Source organism: Protopterus annectens, chromosome 8.part0, assembly GCF_019279795.1.
Source record: "Protopterus annectens isolate FY-2018-M chromosome 8.part0, PAN1.0, whole genome shotgun sequence".
Classification (NCBI taxonomy): Eukaryota; Metazoa; Chordata; order Ceratodontiformes; family Protopteridae; genus Protopterus; species Protopterus annectens.
Window position 1 is genome coordinate 718,299,145 of NC_056741.1, and position 10,087 is coordinate 718,309,231.

General features: G+C 43.4%; 1 protein-coding gene across 1 annotated transcript in view; it reads left to right on the plus strand.

Moving 5' to 3' along the window:
• Positions 1-3,233: 3,233 nt before the first annotated feature.
• Positions 3,234-10,087, plus strand: part of MECP2 (methyl-CpG binding protein 2) — a gene marked incomplete in the record, with an annotated part of 882,599 nt that continues 875,745 nt past the window's right edge. The window contains 1 exon segment of the mRNA XM_044080168.1: positions 3,234-3,355.

Below are 10,087 nucleotides of genomic sequence, written 5' to 3' on the forward strand. Positions count from 1 at the left end.
TCACCAGAACAAGGGACAGCCATTCACATTACCCCCAGTCAGGCAGACACTAACAACGGATGCATCAGTTTATGCCTGGAGGCCCACATGGCAGGAAGATGCATTCAGGGCACATGGTCCTCAAACCAAATGCATCTATATATCAATCAAAAAGAGATGCTAGCTGTTCAAAATGCCCTGATGGCCTTCAAGAACCTACTTCATCCGGGACAGCTACTGATAAAGACAGACAACACCACTGTCATGTGGTATATAAACAAGCAGGGGAGCATACATTCTTACCCCCCTTTGCAGAGTAGCCATGACTTTGTGGGACACAGCATTGACTTACCAAGTAACATCTGCAGGCACATTTCCTGCCAGGAAAGGAAAACGCCTCTGGCAGACGAACTAAGCAGAAACCTCATGGTTCCCCATGAGTGGCAGCTGGATCCACAAGTCTTCAGCATGATAACAAGGAAATTGTGATGCCCGGACATAGATCTATTTGCCTCCCATCACAACTACAAACTAAAAAGATTCTGCACAAGGATTTATCACAGACAAGCATGGAAAGTGGACGCCCTATCAGTATATGCCTTTTCTGCACTGCCTGTCCTCCCCAAGTTACTCCTAATGGTCAGACAGGAGAAGCCAAAGATGATACTGATTGCCCCAGACTGGCCCCACCAGTACTGGTATCCAATCCTAAGGAACTTGTCTCCATGTCCAGCTTGGACCTTACCTCCAATACCTCATCTACTGTCCAAGCAAAATAATCAGATCCTGCACAGCCAACTCAGTACTTTAAACCTGGCAGCATGGCGGATAATGTAGTCATACAAAACGCACCTCTCAGTAAAGCTGTGATGGATGTCATTTTGGAAGCCAGAAGGCCTAGTACTAGAAAATCTTATGCTGGAAAATGGAAGTGATTCTGTGCTTGGAACCAGGCACAAAGAACTGATACAGCTGTACCAAATATTCTTCAGATTTTGCAATACTTAACTGAGATGCTGGACAAAAGGCCTATCTTTCTCATCAATTAAAATTCATGCCTCTGCCATTTTGGCTCATTACAATACAGAGCCACCAATCTTTTCTCATCCTTTATTAAAGCAGTACCTCAGAGGAGCCAAAAATTTAAGACCTTCAATGAGATCACCAATACCTGCAATGGGACCTCAACTATGTCTTGGAAAAACTCACCCTGCCTCCTTTTGAGCCAGCTGCTACTGCTGATATAAAGTTTTTGTCTTGGAAAACAGCTCTGCTCCTAGCAATAACTTCTGCAAGACGAGTTTCAGAGCTACAGGTACTCATGGCTGTGGAACCTCTTATTTTTTATCCAGACAGGGTCTCTCTGAGGACGAACCCAACATTATGCCTAAGGTGGTGTCCAGTGGCTCTTAACCAAACTATTCATCTGCCAACTTTTTATCCAAATCCACAGAACAAGGGGGAGAGAATTCTGCATTCTTTGGACGTACACAGATAGCTTAGATTCTACTTGGACAGAACCAAAGTTTTCAGGATTCTACTTGGACAGAACCAAAGTTTTCAGGATTCTACTTGGACAGAACCAAAGTTTTCAGAAAGACAGAGCAATTACTAGTGGCATATGCTGCAGGATCACAAGGAACGGCCATCTCAAAGCAGACTATTTCAAAGTGGATAGGCCACTGCATTCGTTTTTGCTATTTACACCATGGCAAGCCAGTGCCTAAGGGCATTAGGCCACTTTCAACCACAGCTGTAGCCACTTCAGCAGCCTTTCTCAGGAGAGTACCAACCAAAGACATTTTAGAGGTTGGGGAGTTCAGTGCACACCTTTACAAAGCACTATCATCTGCCACTCTACTCTAAATCCAGGGCAGGCTTTGCCACTGCAGTTCTGCAGGGCCTCATAGCTGCTCCTAATGCTGTTTAGCTTCATCCTCCCAACCATAGCTTTAGGACTCTACCCAAATGTAATGACTGCAACAATAAAACTTGAAGAACATAGTACAGTACAACTGTACTCACTGTTGCAGTCCAGGTTACCCACCCGCCATCCCCTTTTTTCTGCTGGAACTTTTCTTTCCTCCTTTGATTTACACAACCTATGTGGTGTATTTGCTTGGAAGGGGGGCGAAAGCAGCCGACGCAGGACCCAAGACTGGAATTCAGGCCATCTGAGGGCAACCTGCCAGCAGGATTACCCAAATATAATGACTGCAACAGGGAATACACTCTAACATCTACATTTATGGTAAGTGTACTTTTCCTCAGTAAAAAGATCTTGCATTTCTGTACCTTTAGCTGCTCCAGAATAAAAGACCCAGTCCCTTTTTTCAGTCTTATGTAGGCTGTTAAGGGAGTGATCCAGGCTTGGCTTTTCATGCTGTGAATGATCCCATACCTTTTGAATTCCTTCACTTAAACAGAACTGGTGGTAAAGCAACATCCGCTATAGGGAACGAGAACCTATTCAGCCAGTTGGTGTGACAGGTCCCTTAGCCAGCAAGTCCACATTTTTGGAATAGGCTTGCTTTACATATCAAGCAGAGTACATTCTTGGCACTCTAGTGTAGGTGATTGGATTGGTGATTGAATATGTTTGTCCGGGATATGTGAGGAATTTCTACTTGAGATCTTATTGGTCTCCCACTAGTATTGTGTGATCTCTCACTATAACCATGTGCTATGACTAAGCTTCTCAGTGGCTTTCTTGCTTGTAAGCTTGGTAAGAATTGATGAACCTATAAGATGTGGTATACATGGATTGCACACTTATAGAAGGAAAGGTGATATTGTTGGTTTTGATACTAACAGTAGAAAGGAGGTAAAACAAATGGAAGCAAGGGTTGCCTTGAAAATGGTGACCATTCAACATAATTTACAATAGTAGACACAGGAACCTCAAATCCTGGTTTCAAGCTGTTGGATGAATTGTTTAAAGAAAGAATGTGATCTGGTGTATGGCTAAGGGAACTCTGTTTATTGTTAGTCTTGCATTGTAATGTAGGATGTAATAAGCACATAGGAAAGGGAAGGAAAAGTTGCAGCCATGGTTTGGATGAAACGATGAGGAAAAAAGTCAGCAAAATTTAGTAAGGCATGCAGAAGCACAAGTGGTTTGGGTAGGATTCTAGGGAGATTTTTAATATGTCGGGAAACATGGTAAAGCAACTTTAGATGCAATTGTGAAAGCATGGGAAGTAATACAGTAATTTATAATATTCTGAAATGTTGCTGAGGTATTAAATTAAATTCTTTGCCTTTGTTTTAGTACGGAAAAAATGCCAAAATTCCTTGTTTGGAGGATTGGACAGTAATACAGCTCCAGATGATTGGAAAGAGGCAGCATTGGTGGCACTTCACAAACGTGAGCCAGGTAATTTAAAAGGCCATTTAGTGTTTTGACAAGTTAGAGAATTTACTAGAAAAAGGCTATTCTATATGTTATATGCACAGGCTAAATGTAAACTTAGATTCTGAGACAAAGGCCATGTTGTTCAACACTAATTCAGTTTTTTTATGATTTGGTCGCAGTGGGAGTAAAAGAAAATGTTAGGGGTGAGGTATGCTTAGTTGTTGATGCTTCCTCATGGAGGAGGGTGAGGAGGCAAGCTTAGAAGAATGGGAAGCTAATAACTAAGTGGAATGTATAATAAACAGGAAATGAGTAAATGTTAGTGCTACATTAGTAGAGATGAATAGCGTGCCACCATGGTTCTGTATTCTGATCAGTGCTGTTTGTGCCATTGCTACACTGGAAATTGAATAACGTTAGTCATGCTGATATTACAGTAGGTGGTTTGGTAGAGGGTAGGTGAAAAAAAAAAAAAAGCATAGTGAGAAACCTAGAGGAATTGGCTAATAAGACAGCAGGTGGGATTAATGCTGGGTAAGTGTGTATATAGGCTACAATAATCCATACTTAAGCTGCCATTGGGATAGCACTATTGAATGGTTCTGCAGCAAGAAATTCTATGGCATGTGTTGGAAATGCTGCAGTAAAGACAAATGGTAAGTTGTATTTTATGGGGATTTTAGTAAAAAAGCAGGAATTTACACTTATGTTTTTAATTATAGACTACATCTGGAGTATTTGAGAAGTTAACACAACCACTATAGCTAGACTGCAACAGGAGTATTGTACCTAGTTTTGACAAAATTGTGTCCAAAAGAGTTAGAGTTAGTAGGCTTAAGGTGGTAGGAAAAATGAAAAGAATGTTGGAAAGAGAATTCTGAATGTGAAGTATTTGATACTTGTAGAAGAAAAAGAAGGTGACATGAATGGTGAAAATATTTCAGTCTGCACACTTTTTAATAGGGAAGTGTCAAAAGGTGGAAGAGATTTAACGGAATGAAATGTGAAATATTACGAAGTTTTCCATTTAAGATGTGCTCAATTTTAAAATATGTTAGGTAATGAAAACAGGTTTATGGAAGAGGTGGTGAACTGCAGAAATTGTGATTCATTCAAGGCTGCACAAGTAAAATGGTGGTTAGAGTATGTTGGGGTAACGAAAGTTTATTTGTTGGAGTATTAGGTGTGTAATGCTTAATTTCTGCTAATGCTGTGGTGTAATCTGAATGGCTATTCTCAGGCCCAAAAAGTGTGCTTTTGAATAGATTTTTGTCTGTGTGTGTCTGTGCTCAGTGTTGCTAAGAAATGTAGTGTTTATGTGCCCCCTTTTTGAAACCACGATGTCTGGATACCACTGTGCCAAATGTATTGGTGATTTAATTCAGTAAACTTTGTCACTGGAAAAGGACAGAGAGAAATCTGTAAGACAGAGATCTGTAGTTTTTCTGGCAGCTTTGCCATTCACAGTGTGGATGTCTTGATGTTTAGTGGAACTGTACCTACTATGAAGGAGCTTTTAAGGTTTTCCTCTGAAGGTACTGTTCTGAATTGCAGCACATTGTCTCAGAGAGTACTTAGTAAGATTCCTGAAGCTAAGGGATCCCATCATAGCAAATGTTATTGAGGACCTGGGATGTTTCATGTTTTAAATAGGAATGAAATGCTTGTCTGTAGGACTAAACAACCTTATCTATGTCTTACACATCCTTGAAGCTCCAAATTTGGGTGCATGTACTCTCTCTCTCATTGTCATACAAGCCCCACTGGTCTGCCATATTGTAATTCACAAGTATTCTGCCCCCCCTGTCTGTAGATGTGTTAAGAGCTCCCAGCTCTATGGGTTACATTCTTGCAGTGCAGTCTGGTCCACTACAGACTACAGTCTTCTGTTTTTGTTGCAGGCCACACCGCCATGGAAGCACACTCCTGCTTAGTTGATTGTTGTGTAGTGTCGTTCCGCAGTTTTGCCTTCATTGAAAATAAATGTTCCCAGAAAACTTGCAGAGGATCCTGTCTTTCCAAGTCTCGTAAGGCACACAAGGACTTTGTTGTTTCCTCTTCTGTCCACGGTACTATGTACCTGTATGTTGTATATATTGCCACTGTGTGTGTGTATGTGTGTGTATATGTATGTATATATATATATATATATATATATCTATATCTATATCTATATATATCTATATATATCTATATATATATATATATATATATATATATATATATATATATATATATATATATATATATATATATATATATATATATATATATATATATATATATCTATATATATGGATCTAAAGCCCGAATCCATTATCACCGAACACACTTTAACAAAAGTGCTTTTCACCGAGAAGTGCTATCATTAAAGTGCGTTAATAAAAGAAAATTAAAAACAAAACTAGTTTATGCAGGGGGGGGCAAGCCCCCCTGCACACCCCATGTGGGAGGGCTCTGTCCCCCACACCCCCCCTACTTTAATATTCTCACTCCGAGATTCCACTACAGTGGGGAAAAGGGAATTTTTCGTTACCCGTACCGTAGTACGATCTCCGGAACAGGCATACTTACGCGAAAGTGCTTTTTTGGAGAAAAGCACTTTCGCATAAATATGCCCCACCGATAATCATTCGATGAAATGTTTTCGGGAATCTGTACGGATCCTATATAGATATATGTGTGTGTGTGTGTATATATATATATATATATATATATATATATATATATATATATATATATATATATATATATAAATTGTGTGTGTATATGTGTGTGTGCATGTATGTGTGTGTGTATATATATATATATATATATATATATATATATATATATATATATATATAATATTTACCGTAGTCACCACTGTCTCTCACTAGCAGAACTGGGCTGGCTAGAGCTCCCCCACCTCCTTCAGTGGTACCAACTCGCACTTGCCCACAAACTAATAAACCAACCACTAAAAGTCCCATCCCTCCAGAATCTACTCCAACCCTACATAACCACAAGACCACTAAGATCCAGCCACAAAAACCTCCTACAGGTCACAAGAGCCATTAAATCTGCTGGAGAAGCATTATTCTTCTGCACTATAGCCAAACTCTGGAACTCCCTCCCATCCTCAATTACCTCTGTAACTTCTTGCACCCACTTTAAATTCTTACTAAAATAATGTTTCAAAACTTGCCAGATATGCCCTTGCAACCCCCCCCCCTGTAATACCATTCATTCCCCCCACCCACTACCTCTCTCAGCCCCCTATCAACAACCTAGTCTTAGCAAGCTTGGCTACTCATGTTCCCAGCTACCTACCACATAATACTAACTTCTTGTAGCAACAACTGCTAATGGCTGTTGTGTAACTCAAAAACAGTTTGTATCAATTGTTCACTGATGAATCTCAACTGCATTTTAACCATGTTTAGTATATGTCACCATATTTTAAAATTTGTTTTCTTCTGGACTAATGTCTGTATTTAAATGCTATGATGTTAAGTTGTCCATCTCGCCTTCATTCTTGCTGGATGGGTTCGGAGCCGATCCTCGGCTCCGACTCGGCCACTCTAAAAGCTCGAGAGTTGGTTCCACCGGCTCGAGGCTCCCCTTATATCCCACAATGCTAGGCGGTAATACCTCAGATCTCGTTTGCCGCTACAGCGATCGAGGTGTGTTGTTTTCTACCGGCTTCAGGTTAGTTGATATAGATTAGTCTATAGTTAATTTAAATCCCTTTAATTTAGTTTTTTACTAGTTATTTCCCTTAGTGAGTGGATTCGTACCCTTCCTACCTGTTTATCCACCCCTTTTTTCCTCAAGAACTTATTAGTTCTTCCCTCAGGCCTTCGGGCCCTTCCATCCCCTTATTAGTGGTGTGGATGTGTTTGTAGCTATTTTAAAACTAATTTTAATAGTTTAAGTTTTAGTTATTCTTAGTGGATAGTGTAATCAGTGTGTTTGTGTGTGTGGTGGTTACACTTTTTTTTCCTTAAAAATGTCTAAGGATTCAAAGGTCTCAGGCTTCAAGAAGTGTGACTCGTGCTGTTAGAAAATGTCTCTGACAGACGGTCACACTTCTTGTGTGTACTGCCTGGGACCTTTACACCTGCAGGACTCTTGTGCTGTATGCCATGGCTTCAGCCCTAGAGTCCTGCAGGAAAGAAAAAATTAACTTGTATTAAGAGGCTTATTGAAGCAAAGGGTCCCCCGACTGTTTCTTCGGGCAAACCCTCCAAGCCTTCTAGGTCATCGGCTCCAGCTTCTGAGTCGACACCTAAGGCTTCCAAGTCTGCTACTACATCAGCTCCGGCTGGAGCCGATGAGACTCGAACTCTTATTTCTTCGGTTCCCTCGGCTCCGGCCGGAGCCGAGGTGTTGGAAATTACCGAGTCGGCTCCGATAAAATTATCGGAACCGACATCTAGGAAAAGGTCTAGGTCACCGTCTCTTGGCTCAGTTCATTCGGCTCCAGCATCTCCCTTGCTGTCTGAACGGAGCCATAGATCTCACTCCTCTAGGTCGTCGAGACTTTTGGACCATGACCTTCAGAGGGTAGTGAGTCGACTTAAGTCCGAGGCACTGGCCCAAATGCTTCAGAGCCCGACTCAGCAGTCGATGCTTAATCCGATTTCTCAAAATATTCCTCCTCCGACTCCTTTGAGTTTGGAGCCGGGGTGTTGCGGACCAGAGACCGTGGCAGCGTCGGAGCCGATACATTTGTCTTCGGCGCCGTCGTCTGCTCCGTTTTCTTCATTGGAAGAATCTCGGCGCCGGACTTCCCTCGTTGGCTCGAGGGGTGAGTGGCATCGGACCCTTGTCCGACCCGCTCTCCCTCACGGTGCTTCGGCGCTGGTGAGTTCGGCTCCGACCTCGGCCTCGGAGCCATCACTGTCGGTGCCGGGGGAGGTTTTCAACCCTTCGGAGCGGAGACCTCTGGCTCTGCCTGACAGGGGTGCTTTCGAGGTCATGCGGAGTGTGTTGGAACCTGGTTCAACTCCACAGTCTGCTCCGTCCGCCCCTCCCTCCTCGGTGCCTCAGGTAATTTCTACTCACTCCCTCTTCTCAGACCGCAGAGAGCCAGCTCCTCAAGAATCCCCTGTGGGGATCTCATCCTCTTCCGAGGCCTCTCCTGAATTGGCAGGAGAGCCCCCTAGCAAGAAAGTGCAAGAGGAAGCACATAGACTCACCTGAGTCTGTCACCTCTGACACGGATTTAGAGGATTCTGAAGGTTCCCCCCCGTTCCCCCTCTGAAGATGTCTCCTTTGCAGACATCCTGGAGATCCTAAAACAGAGGGGGAATTGGCCAGCCCTTAACCCTTCGGAGGATGAATCTGTGTACCTTGAGGCGTTCGGCTCTCGCCCTTCCACCTCCTGGGTATCTCCCCCCTTTGATCCCCTTATGCAGGTGGTAGCAAAAAAGGCTTGGATGGCTCCTGACTCTGTGGACCCCACCCCCAGGAGACCTTCAAAGTTTATTACAGCACCAGCAGACAAACAATTTTTGACTAAAGGAGTTTCTGTGGATGCAATGGTGGTAGCTGCTGCCACCAAGATGGAACTAGCTGATCCTTCAGTGCCTGTTCATCCTCCTAACAAGGAATCTAGGTCTATGGACAGGTACGGGAAGCGGATGTTTTCGTCGGCGACCTTTTCTATGCGTTCGCTGAACTACCTCTGTCATTTCACTCGACTTCAAAGAGACTTGATCAAGGAAGCGAGTGAGATGTTAAAGGATCCAACAGCTGCGGGTTTTCAGGATAAGATGAACGCTCAGCTGGCAACCCTTAATTCGATAGCTAACTCCTCCATGCACCTTCTTTTATATGCGGCTGATGGAGCTAGCAGAGCCGCAGGTACAGGTGTGGCCTTAGGCCGGCATGCCTGGATGCGGCTATGCAATTTTGCTGATCCCTTTAAGACGTCTTTCACTAATTCCCCGTTTGATAGATCGTCCCTTTTTGGTCCTCAAGTGAAAGAAACCTTGACAAGGTGCAAGACGGATGGCAAAACTCTTTCTGCCGTCAGAGTCCGTTTTTCTACTCCTTCTAGGCCTTACCCCAAGGGCCAGAAAAGTGGGAAGATGTGGTTCCGCAAGCAATCTCAAGGGGCTTTGCCTGACGCACAGAGTCGGTTCCCCCTCTAGAGGCAGAGGGGGGAACAATAATGGTAGACGTCGCCCTAGAGGCAGGGGGGTTCCGCAGAACCAGGGCAATCGAGAAACCTTTTCCGATGAGCCCTTTCAGCATCCCTGAGGTGTTGCCCGACTGTCCACCTTCGGAGGCAGTCGGGGGAAGATTATCACTGTACCCAGAAGCCTGGCGATCTCTAACTCAAGACAAGTGGGTACAGTCCATCATTTCCGAAAGCTATTCCATTCCGTTCTTTCGCACTCCAAATCAATCAAAAAAATCCCTTCCAGATGTTCCACCCGCTCAAAGGGATCAAGCAGCGTTAGAAATATCAAAGTTGCTTGCAAAAAGAGCCATTCAGCCAGTTCCAGCAGACCAGCAAGGATCCGGAATCTACTCCAAATTCTTTTTGGTTCCAAAGAAAACAGGGGACTGGAGGCCCATTTTGGATCTCAGCATCTTGAACAAGTCTGTCAAGAAAACAAGATTTCGGATGGTCACGCTACAATCCATCCTACCCCTATTGGGAAAGGAAAACTGGATGTGCTCTATAGACCTCCAGGATGCGTACTATCATATAAAAATGAACAGACGCTCCAGGAGATTCCTCCGCTTCAGGCTGGGAAC